Source organism: Bombina bombina, chromosome 6 (genome assembly GCF_027579735.1).
Source record: "Bombina bombina isolate aBomBom1 chromosome 6, aBomBom1.pri, whole genome shotgun sequence".
In the NCBI taxonomy this organism is placed as follows: Eukaryota; Metazoa; Chordata; class Amphibia; order Anura; family Bombinatoridae; genus Bombina; species Bombina bombina.
This window is the reverse complement of record NC_069504.1, coordinates 601,948,896-601,964,593: the sequence shown is the minus strand read 5'-3', so window position 1 is coordinate 601,964,593 and position 15,698 is coordinate 601,948,896. Positions and strand designations below refer to the sequence as shown.

General features: G+C 38.4%; 1 protein-coding gene across 4 annotated transcripts in view; it reads left to right on the top strand.

The window, feature by feature from the left end:
• The window catches only part of ASB7 (ankyrin repeat and SOCS box containing 7), a 131,067-nt gene that overhangs the window by 33,561 nt on the left and 81,808 nt on the right, over positions 1-15,698 (top strand). The gene's annotated exons all lie outside the window — the stretch shown is intronic.

Below are 15,698 nucleotides of genomic sequence, written 5' to 3'. Positions count from 1 at the left end.
GCAGGCTTGACTGCAATGAGGTATGTTCAGTCATTTATTTCTAGACAAGACTGAGATAATGCTAGAAGACTGACAAGATCCCCACGTGGGGAGGGTAAGCTATGTTCTGAGACTTAGTATAGAATTGAATACTTGCATAACAGGGCTAATTAGGCTGATTGACACTAATGCAGGGCAATCGATTATTTATTTAAGAAATACTTGTTGGAGACGCCTTTTTAAGCACTTTGGAGTGTTTTACTGGGGTTATTATCCACATGGCATAAATTTAGTCACTTAGAAGTGATTTTTGTAGGCCTCACAACACTGGAGTGGGAGGGGCCTAATTTTGCGCCTCAGATGCGCAGTTAGAATTGAAAGGCTGTTTCATGCTGCTTCACATGGAGGGTCCAGCTGCTGATTGAGGGCCTAGAAGAAGCTTTATTTCCCCAAAACTGATCCCTAAGGACAGGTAGGGCCACAGCAGTAAGCTGTGGCATGGTGCTGTAGTTAATTAACCGGTTGTTGGCTTTAGGCTGCTCCGGTTTGGGCATTAAGGGGTTAATCGTTCTGAAACTTGCTGTGCAATCATATTAAAGCCTTAGACTGTGAAAATTTCAAAAGGATTGGTGCATTTTTCACTGTTTTGTAAAATTGTGTGCGCTTTTTATTTCTTAAAGACACAGTAACATTTTTTCAAATTGTGTTTTTTATTTGATTAAAGTGTTTTCCAAACCTGCTTGTGTATGCTACTAGTCTGTTAAACATGTCTGACACTATGGAAAATCCTTGTTCAATGTGTTTAGAAGCCATGGTGGAACCCCCTCTCAGAATGTGTCCCAATTGCACTAATATGTCTATACACTTTAAAGATCATATTGTTGCACTTAAAAGTGTGGCCCTAGATGATTCTCAGACTGAAGGTAATGAGGATAGTCCGCCTACCTCTCCCCATGTCACAACCAGTTACGCCCGCTCAAGCGATGCCTAGTACCTCTAGTGCGTCTGCCCCTATTACATTGCAACAACTAGCGACAGTCATGGATAATTCCCTTGCGGCCTTTCTATCCAAACTGCCAGTTTTTCCTGCAAAGCGCGATAGCTTTGTTTTAAGAACAGATTATGAGCAGTCTGAAGCTTTGGTAGCCTTATCTGATGTACCCTCACAACACTCCGAAGTGGGGGTGAGGGATTTGATGTCTGAGGGAGAAATTTCCGACTCAGGTAAGGTTTCTCATCAGGCAGAGTCAGATTCATTAGTGTTTAAATTTAAACTGGAACACCTCTGCGTATTGCTCAGGGAGGTATTAGCCACTTTGGATGATTGTGACCCTATGGTGGTCCCAGAGAAATTGTGTAAAATGGACAAGTACCTAGAGGTCCCTGTATACACTGATGCATTTTCGATCCCTAAAAGGGTTTGCTGATATTGTTACTAGGGAGTGGGATAGACCAGGTGTCCCTTTTGTTCCCCCCCCCTATTTTTAAGAAAATGTTCCCCATAACTGACCCCAGGCGGGACTCGTGGCAGACGGTCCCTAAGGTAGAGGGGGCTGTTTCTTCACTTGCTAAGCGCACAACCATACCAATTGAAGACAGTTGTGCTTTTAAAGATCCTATGGATAAAAAATTAGAAGGTTTACTTAAGAAAATTTTTGTTCAACAAGGTTTCCTTCTCCAACCTATTGCCTGCATTATTCCTGTAATTACTGCAGCAGCTTTCTGGTTTGAGGCGCTGGAGGAGTCACTCCAGACGGAGACCTCATATGACGAAATTATGGATAGAATTAAGGCTCTAAAGCTGGCTAATTCTTTTATCACAGACGGCGCCTTGCAATTAGCTAAGTTAGCAGCAAAAAATTCAGGTTTCGCCATTATGGCGCGCAGAGCGCTTTGGCTCAAGTCATGGTCGGCCGATGTGTCGTCAAAATCCAAATTATTAAATATCCCTTTCAAGGGAAAGACACTTTTCGGGCCAGAATTGAAAGAGATTATTTCAGAAATCACCGGGGGAAAGGGCCATGCTCTCCCTCAGGACAAGCCCTTTAAGGCTAGAAACAAAGCTAATTTTCGTTCCTTTCGTAACTTCAGGAGCGGTCCGGCTTCAGCCTCTACAGCTGCAAAGCAAGAGGGTAACGCTTCACAGCCCAAGGCAACCTGGAAGCCTTACCAGAGCTGGAACAAGGGTAAACAGGCCAAAAAGCCTGCAGCTGCTTCCAAGACAGCATGAAGGGGTAGCCCCCGATCCGGGACCGGATCTAGTAGGGGGCAGACTCTCTCTCTTTGCTCAGGCCCGGGCAAGAGATGTTCACGATCCCTGGGCATTAGTGATTGTTTCCCAGGGATATCTTCTAGAATTCAAGGACTCCCCTCCAAGGGGAAGGTTCCACATTTCTCGTCTGTCTACAGACCAGACAAAGAAAGAGGCGTTCTTACGCTGTGTAGAAGATCTACATACGATGGGAGTGATATACCCAGTTCCAATTGCAGAACAAGGTCTGGGTTTTTACTCAAACCTGTTTGTGGTTCCCAAAAAAGAAGGAACTTTCAGACCAATCCTGGATCTAAAAATTCTAAACAGATTCCTCAGAGTCCCATCATTCAAGATGGAGACCTGCATATCCCTATCCACAAAGATCATCATCAGTTCCTCAGGTTCGCTTTCCTAGACAAGCATTACCAGTTTGTGGCTCTTCCATTCGGTTTAGCCACTGCTCTCAGAATTTTCACAAAGGTGCTAGGGTCCCTTCTGGCGGTTCTAAGACCGCGGGGCATAGCAGTGGCGCCTTATTTGGACGACATCTTAATTCAGGCGCCGTCCTTTCACAGAGCCAAGGCTCACACAGAGATTGTATTGGCCTTTCTGAGGTCTCACGGGTGGAAGGTGAACGTCAAAAAGAGTTCTCTGTCCCCACTCACAAGGGTTCCCTTTCTAGGAACACTAATAGATTCAGTAGAAATGAAAATATTTCTGACGGAGGTCAGAAAGTTGTAACTTTTAACTACTTGCTGAGTTCTTCATTCCATTCCTCGGCCATCTGTAGCTCCGTGCATGGAGGCAATCGGATTAATGGTAGCGGCAATGGACATAGTCCCTTTTGCTCGTATACACCTCAGACCACTGCAACTATGCATGCTCAAACAGTGGAATGGGGATTATGCAGATTTGTCTCCTCAAATTCAGTTGGACCAGGAGACCAGAGGTTCTCTTCTCTGGTGGTTGTCTCAGGACCACCTGTCTCAGGGAATATGTTTCCGCAGGCCAGAGTGGGTCATTGTAACGACCGACGCCAGTCTGTTAGGCTGGGGTGCGGTCTGGGACTCCCTAAAAGCTCAGGGCTTATGGTCTCGGGAAGAAACGCTTCTCCCGATAAACATTCTGGAACTGAGGGCGATATTCAACGCTCTTCAGGCATGGCCTCAACTAGCTGCGGCCAAATTCATCAGATTTCAGTCGGACAACATCACAACTGTAGCTTACGTCAATCATCAGGGGGGAACAAAGAGTTCCCTAGCGATGACGGAAGTAACCAAAATAATCAGGTGGGCGGAGGATCACTCCTGCCATCTCTCAGCAATTCACATCCCAGGAATAGACCACTGGGAGGCGGATTTTCTAAGTCGTCAGACTTTTCAACCGGGGGAGTGGGAACTCCACCCGGAGGTATTTGCCCAGCTGACTCAGCTATGGGGCACTCCAGAATTGGATCTGATGGCGTCCCATCAGAACGCCAAACTTCCTCTCTACGGGTCCAGGTCCCGGGACCCCAAGGCGGTATTGATAGATGCTCTAGCAGTGCCTTGGTCCTTCAATCTTTGTTTTTCCACCGTTTCCTCTCCTCCCGCGTCTGGTCGCCAGAATCAAGCAGGAGAAGGCTTCAGTGATTCTGATAGTGCCTGCGTGGCCACGCAGGACTTGGTATGCAGACCTAGTGGACATGTCATCTGTCCCACCATGGACACTGCCAATGAGGCAGGATCTTCTAATACAGGGTCCGTTCAAGCGTCTTCAGTACCTTAACCCAGCTACGTGCTATGAGCTGATTTTAATTGCCCCTAACTGGCCACAGCAAAAAGAGATATGATAAATGAACTGAACTTATAGAAGTTTTTAAAACCTTTATATATTTTGCAATACATTGCTTATTAAGATTTATATATAAACTATGTACAGTGCATATATAATGTTCCTTTGAAAATCTCATCTTTATTAAGAATTTCCATGCTTCTTCATTTGAACGCCGGAAAAAACAACAAAATATGAGGGGGTGCTCTGTCACTATATCTAATAAAAATGCATCTGGCATTGACCTTTCTTTCTTTTTTCATTCTCCAAAAGATTTAGAACAGAAATAGAAATGTCCTTTGTTCTGCAATTTATTGCTACAAAATGTGTTGCAGGTCAGTGTTTAAAACACAATTAAATACACCAGAAGTGCATAATAGACCATGCAACAGCACTTACTCTGAATTTCATATGAACAGTAGATTGCCTGAGACTGTGCGCATATAAAAAGATTGTGTACAATTTAATCATGGATCTGAGTCATGAAAGTTTGATTTTAGTAGCCCTTTAAGGGTTCTTGAGCCAATAATTGTAAATGAACCACACAACGGAACACTTGCGCTACAGGAGTTTTTTCTGTGTTTTTGTTTTTTGTCATTTATATACAATATGTGACTAAACTAAATGTAAACATCCTTGTTATGAACAATCCTAATATCACATAAAGACAAGTAGACAGTCCATCATAGATTGTTTTTCACAAGCAAATGCTCTATGTAAATTGTGTTCACAGCACATTTGTCCTCAGACCAGGCAAACAAATGAGCTGCAAATCTTTGTAACTTTAACATGTTTGAACGTGAGCTCTACGTGACTACTAAAATAAAAAATGTAAATATTAACTGCCCTGTGCGATACAAGAACCGGAGATATTTTACATCATCAAGGTGCTCGGACATCTCTTTCTAGTTTATAATGGCATCTTATAGTTAAGTAGGTCCTGATGCCTCAGAACAATTAAATGTATCTTTAAAGAAACATGAAACCAACATTTTTTTTCTTTTATGATTCAGATAGAGCGTACAATTTTTTTAAACAACTTTAAGATGTACCGCTTATCAAGTTTGGTATCCTTTGTTGAAGGAACAGTAATGCAGTACTGGGAGCTAGCTGAACACATCTGGTAAATCAATGACAAGTATCATATGTGCAGCCACCAATCCGCAGCTAGCTCCCAGTAGTGCATTGCTGCTCATGTAGCCTACCTAGGTATGGTTGTCAACAAGGGCTACCCAGAGAACAAAACAAATTTAGATAGTTGAAGTAAAATGGAAAGTTGTTTTTTTGTTTGTTTTTTTAAATGACATGCTTTCTCTGAATTATAAAATAAAAAAGGTTTTCATGTCAATAATAAAACTTAAGTAAATAGTTGTTTGTGCTTAAAACCTGCATGAACAAGGCGTTTTAATGCTTAAAGTGAAGGTCAATTTTACTTTAATCCTGCTCCATCGATTCCCCTGGCCGTCGGAAGCCTCTGCTTACGTCAGGAATGACTAATCCTGCTTCCTCCAATCACGGCGTTCCCCCCCCCCTGGGGGGATCATGGCCTGAGGGAACGCTGTGATTGGATGAAGCTGGATTCGTCATTTTGTACCCGTGAAGAGGGGTTTTGACATTTCAATTTTGATGAATTAAAGTGCCTTTGTTTTTAATAGGATTATTAAAAACCGGGCACTAATTCGTCAAAATTGACCTTCACTTTAAATTTTTTGTTGTTGTTGTTTTTTTTGTTTTTTTTTAACCTCTTAAGGACATATGACGGAATTTTTCCGTCATAAAACAATTGAGCAAACTGAAAGCTGCGTCCTTAAAGGGTTAAAGATGAACATTTCCCATTTTAACATAAAAAGGTTGGAAACCAAATCTCTGTGCTGGACATTAATCAGCTTGTTAGTCATATAAGGCAACTAGGCTGATTAACTCAGTCTGTTCCAGCTACCACCCAGTAATGAGCAATAACAAAATATCAAAAATAAATGTGAGTAAAATCAAACTGGCAATAATTTAAAATAACTGCCGAAAACAATGTATCTTCAGATTATCATTGATATAGATGTTATGATCATGTTAAATATTTTGTTGTCGGTTGCTTGCTCATTACTTTTTAAAAGTTTTATTATGACCCAGAGTGAATGCAAGTACATCCATTTTTGAGAGTGCTCCTCAAATTGTGATAACCAAAACTGCCAAATTCATTCATCCATCGAAATCTCTCAGTGTAAAAATGTGTTTGTTTCTTATGTATAGCATACAATAGCTATATAAGCTTGCACATGATAAATTAACCTGCATGGCTGCAATCTTAATGCAGTTCATCCACACTGACAACTCCATTCATAACCTCAAATTCAAGATACCCAGTGGTAATTTTAAGGATACCCTGGATTTTTTTTTTTTTAAATATCATTATATGATTATTTCAATAGTATAAAGGTTTATTTAAATGTGGCTTGTAGTTTCTTCAAACATATATTTTATATAATAAGCCTCCCTCATTTTGGTACTAAATATTTTTCTACTTGTTGTACATGAATTTTTGTTAAAGTGCCATAAAAAAGGTTGAGATCTGTGCATATATAATATAATTAAAGGGACAGTAAACCTTAAAAATAATGTTATATAATTCTGCACATATTGCAGAATTATATAACATTATATTAGCCAAACATTTCTAAAACATAATATACCCTTACAGGGTACAGACCCGCTTTCTGTACTCTGCTGTGCGGGTCTGTTATATTTACTCAGCCCATCGGGCCAGCTGTATAGTCACAGCCCGGCCCGACCGCGCCATAAGACTAAGTGCAGCTCACTCCTGCTCTGTCAGACAGTAGGAGCGAGCTGCACTTAGTGCTATGGCGCAGACGGGCTGAGCTGTGACTATACAGCTGGCCCGATGCACTGAGTAAATATAACAGACCCGCTCAGCAGAGTACAGAGAGCGGGTCTGTAAAACAGCGTTTTTTTAAAAAAATTAATAGGGTATATTATGTTTTAGAAATGTTTGGCTAATATAATGTTATATAATTCTGCACTATGTGCAGAATTATATAACATTATTTTTAAAGTTTACGAACACTTTAAGTAAAAACAGTTTGCATTTAAAAATTGTTGGGAAGTATTTTAAAATAATTTTCAAAAATACTTAAAATAGCCATGCTGTCTGGACACTGTTCTCCACCCCTCTTATCAGTGTTTAGACGCAAGCATTGTATTTCAACTGAGCTCACAGCTTCTAGTAGGGTTATACCGATACCAAGTATTTGCATGAGTACTTGTACTCATGCAAATGCACCGATACTTATACCGATACCTCCACTTCATACCCATATGCTATCTTGTGGCGTTTTTTCAAACTGCATGTTCCCATTTCATTTTAAGCTGAAGTGGAGACTAAACTAAAAATTGTTTACTACTGTTCTGCAAATACAAATTGCTGTTATTTGTATTATTGTAGGAGAGATCACTGTACCTCGTTCAGACAAACCCCTGAAGTACTGGGCAGTTAATAAACTGAGATTTCCAGCTCTGGCTAAAATGGTCCAAAAATATCTTTCTGCCCCATGCAGTAGTGTGGAAAGTGAAAGACTGTTCAACTTAGAGTCAAACCTCCTTACTGATAGCAAAAACAGACTTATAGCTGAACATGCAGAGAGGCTTCTGTTCTGTTCCTTAAAAAGAACTTGCCACTAACTTTTGAAAAATTATTGCTAAATTGCCTTTTTTACTGCTAGTTCTCATCTTGCACAATGATGTTCAAAACATACTATACTCTGAGGAACATCCATAGGTTAGCTTATATAATTGCAGGAAGAGTACTCATGGCAAAAATTAAGTTAATTCCAATGAGCACTCATCCTGCAATTATAGGACTAGATTTAAATTACATTTGATTGGTAAGCTTTATTAATGCTTTGTTCACATTTCCAACTCCATAGACTTTAGCATAGCATTGGTAAAACTTACCAGTCAAATGTAATTTAGCCCATAGTGTTGTTCCCCATGATTAAACAGTGCACTGTTCTATTTTTACTATTTTTCTATTTTTTTACTGTATTGCACTTTTGGTTGGTTGTGATTTTATATTTGTTGTGTTTATTAATATATTTTATTGTAATATTTTTATTTATAAACATGTTCTGTGAAGTTTATGACAAATAAAACTTTTATTATTTCATAATGTCTTAAGTTACAGTCCTTCATAATTATAAAGAAGGAATCTTAAACAATTAGTCTGTATTGTGCTTGGTTAACTGTCACATGACATTAAAAAAAAAAAAAGTATCGGTAATTGGTATCGGCGAGTATTTGAAAACAAGTATCGGTACTTGTACTCGGTCTTAAAAAAATGGTATCGGTGCAACCCTAGCTTCTAGGCATGCTCTAGTCTAGCAGATAATCCCTACTCATTTGTGTATTTTACCAAAACAATCAATATAGTTACAGCGATAAAAGGAATTGTGTGGAAGGTGTTAGAGCTGTACAATTCATAAACTTAAAATAAATGGTTAATGGTGAGGCACTGCAGTATAAGTTTGCAGGTAAAGTAATTAATGCACATATTATATTTTGTCTATATCTCAACTTGTTTTATGTCCCTTTAAGGTTATGTAAACGTTCATGCTTGTATACATAGCTTTTTAAAATGTAACTTTGCATTTCCTTCTCTAAATTTTAAGCGTGTTTGTGCATTTTGGATATTGTGTTTATGTATGTCAGCATATACTTTAAACAAGAGAGGTTGGGGGAAGGTACACTAATAAATTATACCCATGTATTGGAAATGTAGTGCTAGTAATGTAATAGTGCACTTCTATTATTATTTAAACCAGGTCGCCTTGAGTAGTTAACAGAAGTTAACTGAAAGGGAGTGTAGAGGTAAAGCTGATAAGGTATAAAACTTAAATGTTCAAGTTGGGTGGTATATGCTTATCCCCTCCAGGTACACTTGATATCCACAGATTTACTTCATCGTATAAGGTTGAAATTACATACACATAGCAGATCTCAAATCACCAGTCGTTACCGGGTATCCTTATGTGATGTGAAAAACCTCACCTCTGCTGCTTGTTTTCACTCCCGGTGCCGTCCGACCCTGCGTGCTCACTGAGGGAGTGTAGGGGGCGTCGGCTGCTAATGGACAATCAGGATCCACCTGTTTCTTCCACTGCCATCTGCCGATCAAGCCCAATGAATACTTCCAGCTCGAGTATAGCCGCATCGGTTACCAGGAGGCACCCCTTCCAGGCAGGTATATGATCGAGTAGTAACGGCTACTATCCTGTAGCTACGGCTACAATGTAGGCAAAAATGCACACTGGTAGCAAGGTTAGCATATACTTTAATGCAGGTCTCGACAAACCCATGAGCCAGGGCACCACTGGCTACTAGAATTTTCCCCCTGGCTCCTAACTTTTTGTTATTCTCCATATAATCTATATATACAAATAACACTGTCTCACTCATAAAATTATACCTGGCTCCTAAATTTTAACAGATTTGTCGACCACTGCTTTAATGAACATTAAAGGGACAGTCAACACCAGAATTTTTTTTTTTTTAAAAAGAAAGAAAATTATTTTTATTACCCATTCCCCAGTTTTGCATAACCAACACTGTTATAGAAATACACTTTTTATCTTTGTGATTTCCATGTATCTAAGCCTCTGCAAACTGCCCCCTTATTTCAGTTATTTTGACAGATTGCATTTTAGCCAATTAGTGCTCACTCCAGGGTAACTTCATGTGCATGAGCTCAGTTATCTATATGAAACACATGAACTAATGCCCTCTAGTGGTGAAGATGCATTCAGATTAGAGGCAGTCTTCAATGTCTAAGAAATTAGCATATGAACCTCCTAGAATTAGCTTTCAACTAAGAATACCAAGAGAACAAAGCAAAATTGGTGATAAAAGTAAATTGGAAAGTTGTTTAAAATTACATTCCCTATTTAAATCATGAAAGTTTTTTTTAACTTGACTGTCCCTTTAAACTACATTAAACTAATTTATATCTATTAAATCATTCCAGCCAATATTTGAATCCACGTACACGCTTTTCAGTTTTTGTATAGAAGCATTTTTGTTAAATATATGAATTAGCAAAAATGCTTCTAATAAAAGCTGTAGCGGTTTCAAACGTGTTTTTAAGTATGCACCGTGCACCAGCATTTTGTACACAGCACTTGCTCAGAGAGCCTAAGGTGCCTGTACCATTTGGTTATTGCTAACATGATACAAGCCCCACTGGCTCTCTCAGCAGCTCCAGTATTTTAAATTCTGGTGCACCGAGAATATCTAGCTATGCTTCACATGCAGAAAAAAAATGTTAACACTAAAAAAGTGGTAACTTACTTGAAGCCATTTTGCCAATACATGTATATTGCAAATATGTTTCTATTCAAAGATGTAATTCACCTACAGTCGTATGCAATAATTTAGGCACCCCTGACAATTTCCATGATTTTAATTTATAAATAATTGGGTGTTTGGATCAGCAATTTCATTTTGATCTATCAAATAACTGAAGGACACAGTAATATTTCGGTAGCGAAATGAGGTTTATTGGATTAACAGAAAATGTGCAATATGCATCAAAACAAAATCATACAGGTGCATAAATTTGGGCACCCCAACAGAAATATTGCATCAATATTTAGTAGAGCCTCCTTTAGCAGAAATCTTTAGCAGCCTCTAGACGCTTCCTATAGTCTGTAATCAGTGTCTGGATTCTGGATGAAGGTATTTTGGACCATTCCTCCCTGCAAAACAGTTCCAGTTCAGTTAGGTTTGATGGTTGCAGAGCATGGACAGCCCGCTTCAAATCACCCCACAGATTTTCAATGATATTCAGGTCTGGTGACTGGGATTGCCATTCCAGAACATTGTACTTGTTCCTCTGCATAAATAGTAGATTTTGAGCAGTGTTTTGGATCCATTGTCTTGTGGAAATTTCCAGCTCCGGCATAACTTCAACTTTGTGACTGATTCCTCAACATTATTCTCAAGTATCTGCTGATAGTGAGTGGAATCCATGCAACCCTCAACTTTAAAAAGATTCTCAGTACCGGCACTGGCCACATAGCCCCACAGCATGATGGAACATCCACCAAATTTTACTGTGGCTAGCAAGTGTTTCTTGGAACGCTGTGTTCTTTTGCTGCCATGCATAACACCCCTTGTTATGACCAAATAACTCAATCTTTGTTTCATCAGTCCACAGCACATTCTTCCAAAATTAAGCTGGCTGGCATGTGTGTTTGCATACCTCAAGCGACTCTGTTTGTGGTGTGTGCAGAAAAGGCTTCTTCTGCATCACTGAATTGTTGAACGATGCACAGTGACACCATCTGCAGCAAGATGATGTTGTAGGTCTTTGGAGGTGGTCTGTGGGCTGTTTTTGACCGTTCTCACCATCCTTTGCCTCTCCGATATTTTACTTCTGGCCTTAACAAGAACTGTGCCTGTGGTCTTCCATTTCCTCACTATGTTCCTCACAGTAGACACTGACAACTTAAATCTCTGCGATAGCTTTTTGTAGCCTTCCCCTAAACCATAATGTTGAACAATCTTTGTTTTCAGGTCATTTGAGAGTTGTTTTGAGGCCCCTATGTTGCCACTCTTCAGAGGAGAGTCAAAGAGAAGAACAACTTGCAATTGGCCACCTTCAATACCCTTTCTCATGATTGGATGCACCCGTCTATGAAGTTCAAGGCTTAATGGGCTCACCATACCAATTGTGTGTTCCAATTAATCAGTGCTAGGTAGTTACAGGTATTCAAATCAACAAAATGACAAGGGTGCCCGAATGTATGCACCTGTCTAATTTCTTTTTGATGCATATTGCACATTTTCTATTAATCCAATAAACCGCAGCAGCAGGGAGGCGGGTGGGCGGCCCATCAATGTTCCAGTATCCCACATGTGTGCTTCAGTCGGCGGAAGCGGCCAGGGGGGACGGACGGGTGCGCGCGCGCGCATGTTCGTGCACACACACCAAATCACGATGTATGCAACAATTATTATTTTTATTTTTAGGAAGCATAGTATTCAGGACATCTGGGAGGGAGGTGGGATATTGAGGGGGGCAGCTACACTACAGAAAATCTTATTTTAATAAAAATAAAACACATACACACATTTTTTGGGGGCAAACTGGGTACTGGCAGACAGCTGCCAGTACCCAAGATTGCGGCAAATAGGTAGAGGGAGATGGTTAGAGAGCTGTATGGGGGGGGGGGTCAGGGAGGTTGGGGGCTAAGAGGGGATCTAACACTGCACAATCAATTGAAGAAAAAAAATAATAAAAAAAATAAATTAAAGTTACTTTTTATTTTAGTACTGGCAGACTTTCTGCCAGTACTAACGGATCCCAGCGAAGCATTTACAAACATTTGTGCCATAATTGCACAAGCTGTTTGTAAATATTTTCAAGGGACAGTCAAGTCCAAAAAAACCAAATAGGGCATGTAATTTTAAACAACTTTTCAATATATTTTTATCACCAATTTTGCTTTGTTCTCTTGGTATTCTTAGTTGAAAGCTAAACCTAGGAGGTTCATATGCTAATTTCTTAGACCTTGAAGGCCGCCTCTAATCTAAATGCATTTTGATAGTTTATCACTACTAGAGAGCATTAGTTCATGGGTTTCATATAGATAGCATTGAGCTCATGCAAGTGAATTTACCATGGAGTCAGCTCTGATTGGCTAAAATGCAAGTCTTTCAAAAGAACTGAAATAAGGAAGCAGTCTGCTGAGGCTTAGATACAAGGTAATTACAGAGGTAAAACGTGTAAAATTATAACTCTGTTGGTTATGCAAAACTGGGAAATTGATAATTAAAGGGACACTGAACCCATTTTTTTTCTTTTGTGATTCAGATAGAGCATGCAATTTTAAGCAACTTTCTCATTTACTCCTATTTATCAATTTTTCTTCGTTCTCTTGCTATCTTTATTTCAAATAAAAGCCATCTAAGCTTTTTTTGGGTTAAGTACTCTGGACAGCACTTTTTGATTGGTGGATTCATTTTTTCGCCCAATCAGCAAGGACAACCCAGGTTGTTCACCAAAAATGGGCCGGCATCTAAACTTAGATTCTTGCATTTCAAATAAAGATACCAAGAGAATAAAGAAAATTTGATAATAGGAGTAAATTAGAAAGTTGCTTAAAATTTCATGCTCTATCTGAATCATGAAAGAAAAAATTTGGGTTCAGTGTTCCTTTAAGGGATTATCTATCTTTTAAAACAACAAAAATTCTGGTGTTGACTGTCCCTTTCAGTGAGAAACCTAAAGTTTGTGAAAAAGTGAACAATTTTTTTTATTTGGTTGCATTTGTCAGTGAAATGGTGGCATGAAATATACTAAAAATGGGCCTTGATCAATACAAAACAGATTTTGGCGGTCAAAGTTAGAAAAAGTGTGTGTTTTTTTCCCATTTGTTCATCATATATTTTATATATTTATTTTTTTTATAGTAAATTATAAGATATGACGACAATGGTATCTTTAGAAAGTCCATTCATTTAATGGCGAGGAAAAACAGTATATAATATGTGTGGGTACAGTAAATGAGTAAGAGGAAAATTACAGCTAAATACAAACACCGCAGAAATTTAAAAATAGCCCTGGTCCCAAACGGTCACAAAATGGAAAATTGCTGTAGTCCTTAATGGGTTAAAATTATCTTGACAGTTTTGTTTGTTTACCCCATCAAAAAGAAAAGTAAAGTTCTGTTCCTAACAATATGGGAGTTGTAATGAATTAAGTGCATGTACTTTTTGCATTTGGATTTTTGGCCCATACAAAATAGGAATACTTTCTAATGGTATTTATACCCCAAATACATATATTAACACTGAATTAAAATCATTCTGGGACTTTTTGCATATGCCCAAAGTATAATTAGGATAATGTAATGCCAAGTGGAAATTGAATTTATTAACAATAGTTATTAAACAGTTATTTGAATATACGTTTGCTATATCAGAATAATACTATCATAAAATATGATAGACTTCTTACTAGAAGTTAGGGATAGACCGATATCGTTTTTTCAGGGCCGATACAGATTATTGATCGCCTTTCAGGCCGATAACAGGGCCCAATATTCTATACATTTAAAGTTTTGAAAAATCAACACAATTTTTACACTAATCTGGTATAAACTGAACATGCTTATTAAAATTTTAAACATTAAAAGTAATTAACTGGGAAAAATAAAGTGCTTGAAAATTAACTTATTAAATTGCTTCCCAAAACATAGAAAAATTGCATAAATCCCTTTTTAAACTGCACACTGATATAAAATTAAATGTAAGTCACTACTGCAAAGCTAGACACTACACGATTTCTTCAGTACTCCCAGTTAAGTAGAAAAACATTATAGTGCAGAAAGCATAACATTTCAGCATGTTACAAGACAACAAAAAGTATCAGTGCACATCCAACCACTTAAGTCCACTCTTTCATGGCATATTTGTATATGCTTCTGTCTGTCAAATATACTTACATAGCTTCTAATAAGATTCAACAGCTCGCAATAATATTGGCTTATATTTGAGCTGCAAAAACAAATACACTTCTATCTGCTAAATATACTTACATAGTTCAAATAAAATTGGGTGACTGGCTTAGCAGAATATGATCATATTGTGTGACTTAGATCCCTATTTTATTTAAATTTAAACAGGCAATTGTTTGCAGCATAAATATAAGTCAATATTATTGTGAGATGTTTATCCCAATCTTATTTGAACTATGTAAGTATATTTAGCAGACAGAAGTTTTTATTTAAATTTAAAGGCATATTTAACAGGCAATTTTTTGCAGCATAAATATAAGTCAATATTATTGCGAGATGTTAATCCCAATCTTATTTGAACTATGTAAGTATACATACAGAAGTCCCAGAGGTGAAGCCATTATCACTTAAACAGAATTATAATTAAAGTGTCAGTAAACGTTAAAAATAATGTTATATAATTCTGCGCAGAATTATATAACATTATATTAGCCAAACATAATATACCCTATTAAAAAAACGCTGTTTTACAGACCCGCTCTCTGTACTCTGCTGAGCGGGTCTGTTATATTTACTCAGCGCATCGGGCCAGCTGTATAGTCACAGCCTGGCCCGACCGCGCCATAAGACACAGTGCAGCTCGCTCCTGCTCTGTCAGACAGCAGGAGTGAGCTGCACTTAGTCTTATGGCGCGGTCGGGCCGGGCTGTGACTATACAGCTGGCCCGATGCACTGAGTAAATATAACAGACCCGCTCAGCAGAGTACAGAGAGCGGGTCTGTAAAACAGCGTTTTTTAAAAAAAAAATTAATAGGGTATATTATGTTTTATGTTTGGCTAATATAATGTTATATAATTCTGCACTATTTTTAAGGTTTACTGTCCCTTTAAATGTTTACATTAATTTGCCTTCCCAGTTTCCAGCTATTTTTTTCCCACTGAAGAAACTAAATGCATAATTAATGGTTGTAATCCATTCTAACAAATTGGAGCCTTTTAGTTTTGCATTAGAATGTCGCCTTGACTGTGTTGCACTTGGATAAGGAACATGAGTGTAAGAAATTTACTGAAATATATCGGATTTAATGCTAATGAAAGATAGGTAACAAAATACTAGGAGTCTGAAT